Raw genomic sequence first — 9723 nt, forward strand, 5'->3', positions numbered from 1 at the left:
GTTTTTAAATTAATAGTTAATATTTAAAACAAATTTCATTGCTTATAAATTTCATTTTTCACTATAACCATTGATTATAAATTATAATATAATTAAATAATTAATGATATACCTAATACAAAACAGATAGCTTAGAAGTTAGTTATATAATAATGAGTTTTTAATATTTCACATGGTTACCTGTTACCATATTTGTTATTTATATAATATTAAGGCATTAAAAGCAAATACGTTTAGATTACTATTATAAGTTGTTTTTTTTTTTTTTTTGTTAAAAATTAATTTTTATATAATTATTTATACCATTTATTTGGTTACATTTAAATATACCTATTTGTAACATATTATATTGTTTAATTTTAACTTTAATAGGTATTACATAGTTAAAAATGTGGATTGTTATTCATTTCTTGGATGAAGATTCTGTTGAATCTGTGCCTGAAACATGGTATAATAGAAAAACTAAAACATGTGCATGGCCCATTTTGAAAAAAAATGCAAAAAAATTAATTGAAAAAAAAACATATCCAAATAAGTTGGAGTATAATTGGTTACCAGCAAGGATATTAGGACGTAAATATGGTAAGATTTGAATAATTAATAATAGGTAGATGATAGTTAATATACATAAATTAAGATGTTTAAATATTAATTTATATAACGTAACAATAAAGTTTTACAATAAATATTATTTTTAGGAAGCTTAGAAGAAGCCCGTGCTAAAGCCAATAAGGCTGCTTGATTCTTCAGAATTATCTGCAAACGATGGATATATATGTAAAAAAGTCAACAGAAAAACGTTTGAAAACAAACAAATAGAAAGCCCTCCAACTTAAAATCTAGTAAGATATTTAATTTATACTTAATTTTCTCTAAATTTCAAGACCACGCCTATATAATATATGTATTTAATATTATATTATACTTTCTAAATAATTAACAAAACAAAAAAAAAAACCTGCTTCTAAAATAATTTATATCTACATATTTTCTTATATTATGTAAATGCTTGCTACATTTATGGTAAAAATAAAATGTTTAATATTATATATTTAACAATTTAACAGAGAAAAGAAAAAATGATGAATTTATTGAAGAAGATGAAAATTTTATAGATATGTATGACTCTGATAAAGATGCTGAATATCATTTACCTGGGGTTTCAAACGGTAAAATAGATTACCTAAATTATTTAAATCACTATTCATACTATTGATATAATTAACCCTGCTATTCTACAGTTTCATATTAAAAATATTAATATTAACATATTTACTTTCATTTTTTTATATATGTAATTTGCTGTTATAAATTACTTCCATTACTTAATTTAGATTATCCAAGTCCAAACAGGAGTCCAATGATCAGAAATTATAACAACGTTCCCTCAAGTCCAAATATTTTCAATTCTCCTGTTGGGAAGTTTTTGGTTGAGGATGATCATGATTCTCCTATTAATCATTTGATGACTTCTCCATCTCCAAAACAAGACAAGTCAACAATATTTATGTCACAGCCAAACAAACTAACTCCAGATACCCCAGTGTTAAAGACATTAAAGACAAATAATGTTAAAAAAAAATTATGTTTCTCACAACCATCAAATTTATCAGAAGGTATATAATATAATACATATACTAATATCATATATGTATAATACATCTGTTATTATTTTTCAAAAAAGATAGATATCTCCTGTGATAATCCGGTTAAAGTATCTATTTATTTTAAACCATTGTATAGATAATTTTATTATATCCAGGTATCTTATTAGCAACAAATATTGAACTTTAATTAATTTTTAGGTATACATGCTCAACAAATTAAAAACAATGTTAATAATAATTCTTCTACCGAAAACAATGAAATAAAAAATGGCGGTATGTAACTCTTGGATAAATATTTAATATAATATATTTTGTGACTAATTTTAGAAGTATATTATGTAGTCATTAAGTATATAATATATTAATATTAATAAAATAGAAATCAAAATATGCATGAAAAAATTGTAGTTTAAGGATTTGAATAGATCTAATAACTACAGACTTGAAAAAGTGATCTTTTTTCAATATAATATTTTTAGTTTTTAGTATTAATTTTAATAATGTTCATGTTAAATTACTATTACTGAAAAAGAACAATTTATCGTGATTATTTTTGTAAACCTAAATACTCTAAAATGTATTATTTTTTTTTATTGTTTGCTTTTAATCATTATTTATAATAATATAGGTATTTATTCATATTTCATGTTTATTTAGATTTTCAAAACCTTGTCCTGACTTTATTAAGTAAAATTAAGTATGAAATATCTAATTTAAGCTCAACATTAAACATTCAACAAGCTACCATAAACGCATTTGACACTTTTTTAAAAAGTACTGGACAAACCATTGCTTCCCAAATTTCTAACCAAAATTCTTCAATAACAATTGATGATATATTCCCAATAAAAACAGAAGAAGAACTAGAAATATTTGAAGAAAGAATCAAAAGCGATAAGATATTTCAAAATACTGCGGTAATTTTACATATATTTTTAATACCTATATTTACTACCTATTTAATAAAAGTGAGTATAATATAATACTATAATGACTCCTTAGGTTCTATTTAAATTTAAAAAAGCACTACAATAAAAATTTAGATCATATAGTTTTATGACTAGTTACCTACTTTAGTTACTAGAACAAAAAAAAAAATAGTGTTCATTATTAATTCCGTTATTAATACATATGTAATATAGTTTAATAATGATATAAATATAGTGGCTAATAATAATTCTACTAGAATTTACCTACCAATTATATATATAAAAAAAAACTTAAAAGGTACTTAAAGTGTAATTCTATGATTCTGTTATATTCTATAAAATAAATTACTGAAGTTTACTAAGTACTTTATAGGACTATTACAGGGATAAATTAAATTAATAAAATAAATTTATTAATTAAAATTAAATCATTCATTTAGTTTCATAAATAAAATATGTAGGTAATGTAATTAATTTCTAGAGACTATAGTGATTTTAGATAATATTAAAATATAAATAATTACCTAGGCTTTTACTATGTGGTAAGAATAAATATATTTAAATGCATTGATTTGTTTCACAGACATCAAAACTATCGGTGCTGATTGGCATCAAAGATATTGGTGATAGCACAAGGCGTTTGATGTCCAAAATGATTGTAGATGAAGTGCTTTGCAATTATTCACTATTAGGTTTCAAGAAAAAAAGAACTTTTCTCAACTATCCACTTATCGTTTATTAATTGGTAAATAGAAATATAATATAATCAATTAATTTATACAATTAGTGTTTAATTCTCACAAAAATGAAATTTACTCATCACTGATGAGTCATCAGTATAGTAATCATAATAATTTAGAAATTTAAAACATTTAATTTATTTAAAAGTGGTAACTGCATTATGATTTACTGATAATTATTAATTACAGAACTACAGAAAACTGTATGACAATATTCGAAAAACAAATTATTAATTAACTAAAGTATTGAATTAAACTAGGCAGGTATTATAATATTGTAACCTATAGTGGCCAGCACTCAGCTAGCTGTAACAACTAACAACTAACAATATTATAAAATTATAATATTATCACAATATAGAATAATAGACTTCTATTATATTATCATAGAATATTATTATATTAGTGTAATATAAATAGAATTCAGTGTATTATCACAACTGAGACTTATCACTAAAAGCATAGATGACAGTGTAGCCTTCCAATTTCCCCTTCTACGGAATATCCGATCCCGGGGCGCCGATACGAGTATTTTTAATAATTTGAAGATGATATTATTATGATTTATCATTTATGATTATAATATATTATAGCTTAAAGCCTGTTTTATTAATAATTTTAATTGTAAGAAAGTACACCTATTTATACATTTTGTCCATGTATATATTGTACAATAATACAATATGTCAAAATTTCTAATCAAAAAAATGATTATTACCTATTATTATTCAGTTAACCTAAGGATTTTCTTGGTACCATATATTACCATAATATTATATACATGCTGTAGATTGTAGAATGTCCTCCACTTCTCTATATCAAATTCATTAATTTATCTATAAACTATACCAATAGTCTTCTCTTTGGACTACTTTATGGCTAGGTATATTTCTTAATACTAATAAATAATTATAATACTATGTTTCAGACACCATACGACTTAATCCTAAATTCCAAAATAAATTGGATAAAGAAATTGATGTGCCGTTGGCTACTTGGTTATCGCATGCCAAGTTTCGTCTCCAGTCTTCCTAATACATAAATTTTATTAATATGTTATACTATACTACAAAGACATAATATCCATACATTTGTCTTATTATTATATATTTTTTCAATAGTGAAGTTATAACATATATAATATTAGTATAATATCCTAATAATCATATTATTTATATATTTGTACCTAATTAAATTTATTTAATGTTAATATTATATAATTAATTTTGTATGCATGTTAATAAATTGCACAGTGCCTATTCAAAATTCAAATGTATTATTTATTCAGTTTACCTATTCTGGATTAGACAAGTAGTATTTTTAGTTTAGATAGGAATAGGTATATTATAAATTATAATACATTCATACCTATACAATATATACATAAATAATATGTGATAGCAATATACCATTAGGTACCATATATTATAGTTTAATTAAATACTATTAATACATTTATAATTATATCAATATCTATTTATAATGAGGTAAAACATAACCATAATATAGTATAAGGTACATGTCTAATGTGAAGTAAATAATAAAATATAACTTAAAAAGTAAAAACATATTTTAGGTGAACTATTTTTAAAATGTTTAATTCACAATATTCTCAACAAAAAATAAGTATAACATTTCAAAAACATTTAATTTTCTGTTTTCTTAAACATTTTAATTATAAATTTCAAAAAATGTTATATTCATAACATTCTCAAAATATAAAAAAAGCGGACCATTAATGAAGTGAGAACATTTTAACAATGTTCAAATAATATTGTTGAACTTAATTCAAAATATTGATATTGCTATCAAAATGTTATATTAATATTCTTAGAATATACATTTGTTATCTGGGAATAGTTATAAGTCTGAAATTTTAAATTGATAATAATGTATCATAAAATATCACAATTTACAATATATAAATTACAATAAGTTTTATTAATATAAGTGTACCCATATAAAACTTTTTAGTATATTGTATTGTAGGATAAGCAACTATGCATAGAAAAAAAAATCAGATCTGGATGATTCAATGTCTTTAGAGGAAACATGTAGATCATCGTCTAAGACATTTTTTCAAATTCATATTTGAGTGTTAATTTTTATTATAATATTTTAGGATCAGAAACTAGTTAAGGACACTTCAGAGAAAAATTCTAACTCAAATGCATCTAATGAAGTTAATCCATATTGTGAAATATTTGGAATATTTTGATTGAAAAATGATGTATCGATTTTAATCTGATAAGGTTTATAGAAAGATGTATCAAGTAAATACTGCAGCCACATTTTGATAGAGCTAATATTGATTAAACCATGAACGAAAAACTTTGTGTGAATTATTTTCTTCTGTATATGTACATCAATGCAATGTTCATCATTAATATTTCTTTGAATTGCACGAATCATTGTGTCCACACTAACTGGAACGTTGATAATTTTTCTATATATTCCAAAATTGTCCGTGTACGTGTCTTAGTCTTCTTATTTGCATGAAAAAAATACGAGGAGAGAGTAATCTTTCAGTAAGAAAATCAAGCTTTGGTAAGTATAGAGGCATTTCAGGATATTTAAATCCATTGTATGCTGCATAATTAGGAATGTTATTTTTATCCATAGATGCTTTGCAAGTCGAACAAATTTTCAAAGTAGTTATATCTGTTGCATTTTGTAAGAATAATTCAAATATTATTTTCAATAGTAATAGTTTAAGTAATAAAATATCATGAAAATGAAATATTTACTGTAATTATGTTTATGATATCTCCATGAGCAAGTGATGGGTTTTTCAAATCTTTCTCGAACGAAAGTCTATAGCAAACAGTCTATCGAACAGGCGATGCCAAACTTATTATTTTTGAAATTATCGTGAAAATATTTATAAGGCATTGAATGCATTCGAAAGTTACTGTAATGTTGAGAGGATTGCGCTTGATTACTGTTTGCTTCATCTGCATCATGCCTACATGTTATGATAATTATAATTAATAACATTATAGAGATATCTTACCAATATAATATAACATCATTTTGTGTTATTTCCAAATGTTGTATGTTGCCTTGTTATACATTATCTGAATTCGAATTACTTGCAATCGACTGTACATATTGCTGACTTCCCATTCTTTCTGCTTCCTCTGAATCATATTCTCTCTGCTGAACGTTTTTTGACTTTTCTTCTTTCTGCTTCACGTTGTTTAAGTTGTTCTCTGTGTAGTTCTCTATATTTTCGCTGACTCTCTTTTTTACGATCACTCTTCATGTCTACACTGAAAATGTGAAAATTGGAACGAAAAGTTGAATAAAAATCAGTTTATTATCAGAGCAATGTAGAAAGTATGTAAAAATTGTTGATGTTCACATTTTTCAGGCGTCCCGCAACGGCTTATTTTTACAATACATGCATCTTGTATTACGATAAGAAAAAAAGTTGATTTGATAAAATTATGACTTATTACTTCCATTATTTTTTTAACAAAATAAAACAGAGATCATTCTTAATAAAATAAACAAACTAACTTTTGGCTCGAATCAGTAAATTGTGAATCAGGATATACGTCAAAAGCACATGACGGAGACATTTCACTCCGACCTGCATTTTGGTTAACTTGAAATTTAATTCTTTTTTTCTGGCACTGTCTTGTTCCATTATATTTATAATATTTTCACTAAAAAATATATATTTATATATCGTTATGATAACTCTCCGCTCAAAACAACATAGAGGAAATCTCCGAGCTTCGGCGAATTTAGCCGACGAGCCACGAGTGGGACGCGTCGCCACGCCACAGTCGCTCTCACTACCGTGCCATAAGATGTTTCACATCAAAAACAACATTTTGAATTTTACCTTGATAACGAGGAGGACAGCTATTAGAAGACATTTTTATTTGTTTTGAATTATTGACTTTTTCAAGTTTAACTGATTTCAGATTTAAAGAAGGAGACAAACTTTGAGCTCTATAATAAGGATATTTTATTTTTATTTTTGTCATCCCATCAATGCCATCAGTACTTGATAAGTCTGATTTGTGCATTGCCAATGGCAATTTTATTTTTGCTTCACTATATGAACCTGGACAATTTGAATAAAACTAATTAGTATTGTTATGGGCTACGAGATATCAAGGCTAAGTCAGTATGACCATGCCTCGTGTCGAGAGTGATGCATATGCTACTATGACCATAACACGTGTCGGGATAGTAAGCGCCAGTAGTGTACTTAGAGGGGGTGTAGGAGGTGCATTGCACCAGGGCCCTTTAGCTATGTTATATAAATGGGGCCCTGTAGCCTCTATTCAACAAATGGCGATTGAATACTGAAACTTTTATTTTTAATCATATAAGTTTTTAGTTGACTAAATAATGTTAATATTAATAAAAAGTAGCAATGTCGACAGTATCGTCCAATTTTTTTGTACCGTCCGAGCGGCACCGATAACATCAAAACAACTGTATTGATATTATTAATACAAATATTAAATACACAATAACATTGCGCGAGCATATTGGGCTATTTTTGGAAGTAAAAAAACACTACCACTGGACGGTCCTTGCACGCTTGGTGTGTTGTCTGGTTCTATCCACGGAAATAATGCATAATGCATTAATGCTCTATGTAGACACAGAGTATATTCCATTAAGTATACTCTATGGTATATTCTATAATTGTATCAGGCTTTGGACACTCATAATGTTATCAATAATAAGCGGCCATTTTTTTGGAGGAAAATAATATCAACATTATTTTGTGATAATATTGTTTTGATATTTATTGTTTATTCTGTGTTTTAACGGTTGACTTTTTGAGTTTGGAGTGTTTAGACTTGAGATTCAAGTTTAAAACCATTTCATTTATCCAACTTAACTATTGTCACTGAATAAATTGTATTGGCTGTCATGGTGCTCGCATGTGTTGTTAAAAATTGCAGAAATGCTAAAAGTACAACAAAGGAAAAAAATTGCATTTTTTTAGAATACCCAAAGATTTGGATCGGTAAGTAATTTATTAAAACAATTATATGATTATATTAGTTCGTTTTTAAGAAATTGCTTCAATCTAATGACGTACATTAATTTATAGGTCTAAAGAATGGTTAATGAATTGTGGAAAGGAAGAACTTTGTTCAAAATCTGTTGATAACCTTTATAACAATTATAGAGTATGTATGCACCATTTTAAGGAGAATATGTTTTCAAACCCAGAGAAAACTCGATTGTTGATAACTGCTGTGCCTACTGAGTTTGGTAATTATGAGTATAAAGTGTTGTTCTATAAACATACTCATTATAATCTAGAATCTAGATATTAGGTATACATATTAAAATGTTACAATATTTGCTCATATTTTATTTTATTAATTTCAGTAATGCATACAACCACATCTATCTCTGTTGATGTTTCTACAATGGTTGACGAACAAATAAATTTGAGTTTACCATCTACCTGTAAGTTCATATCTGTATTTTTTTTATTTACTAAATTTTTAAGTGCTAATTCAATATTTGAAAATTTGTTTAGCAGCAATATCTCCATCTACTACAACTTTGGATGAACTTAGTAAACCAAGTTCATCTGCAGCATCAACACAAAGTACAAAAGAACTTACTTTGAACACACCAAGAAAATTAAATCTAAAAGGTAAAGTAAGTGAACTCAGTAATAGATGTGCCAATTTAGAAAAATAGGTTGAAACGTTATCAAAGCAAATTAATGACACTTTATCATCAGTAAATCATTTTTATGACTTTGTGATATACATTTACCACCTAATTTATCTTTAGTTGTAAAAAGTTTTGTTAAAATGGCCTGTAGCAGCCGGTATGCGCACTTGTATAGAAGGCGGTATATTGCCACTTACTGCTGAAACTACTGTCATCTTTATAGATTATATGGACAAATTATTTGACATATTTAATTCAAAGCCTAAAACGGGAAGTAAGGACTTCAATCGACCTTTTAAAAACACTATCTCCCAAAGACAACACTTAATATACATGTTAGATGTTTTTAAATGTATGCGTGTCTTGGAAACCAATATTTTAGACGGTGAATTAGTGAATAATGATGTTACACATCGAATTAAATTTTTAAATGGTTGGCAAATTACTATAAATTCTTTGTTACAATTATGGGATGACATTGATAAATCCCCTGAATATTCACTATGTACATATAGAATAAATTCGGATGCCATAGAAAATCTGTTTGGTAATTTTCGTAATCAAAATGGTAACAATGTGAATCCTACCCCTATTCAATTTTTATGGACATTTAAAAAAATTTTTTTACTAAACTTTTTCCAGCATTCCGATAGGGCTAATTGCTTGGATAATTTAGATCAAATTTTGACGAATATTAGTGAAGTTGCTCCTGCATTGGGTTCTGTTAAGTTATTATTTTCAGACAAAAATCCTTTTAGTGATAATGTTTTGAAAATTGGT

General features: G+C 26.1%; 1 pseudogene; it reads left to right on the plus strand.

Moving 5' to 3' along the window:
* The first annotated feature begins 318 nt into the window (after positions 1 to 318).
* On the plus strand, positions 319 to 4311 carry LOC126551664 (uncharacterized; annotated as a pseudogene).
* Positions 4312 to 9723: the final 5412 nt, after the last annotated feature.

Source organism: Aphis gossypii, chromosome X (assembly GCF_020184175.1).
Source record: "Aphis gossypii isolate Hap1 chromosome X, ASM2018417v2, whole genome shotgun sequence".
Taxonomy (NCBI): domain Eukaryota; kingdom Metazoa; phylum Arthropoda; class Insecta; order Hemiptera; family Aphididae; genus Aphis; species Aphis gossypii.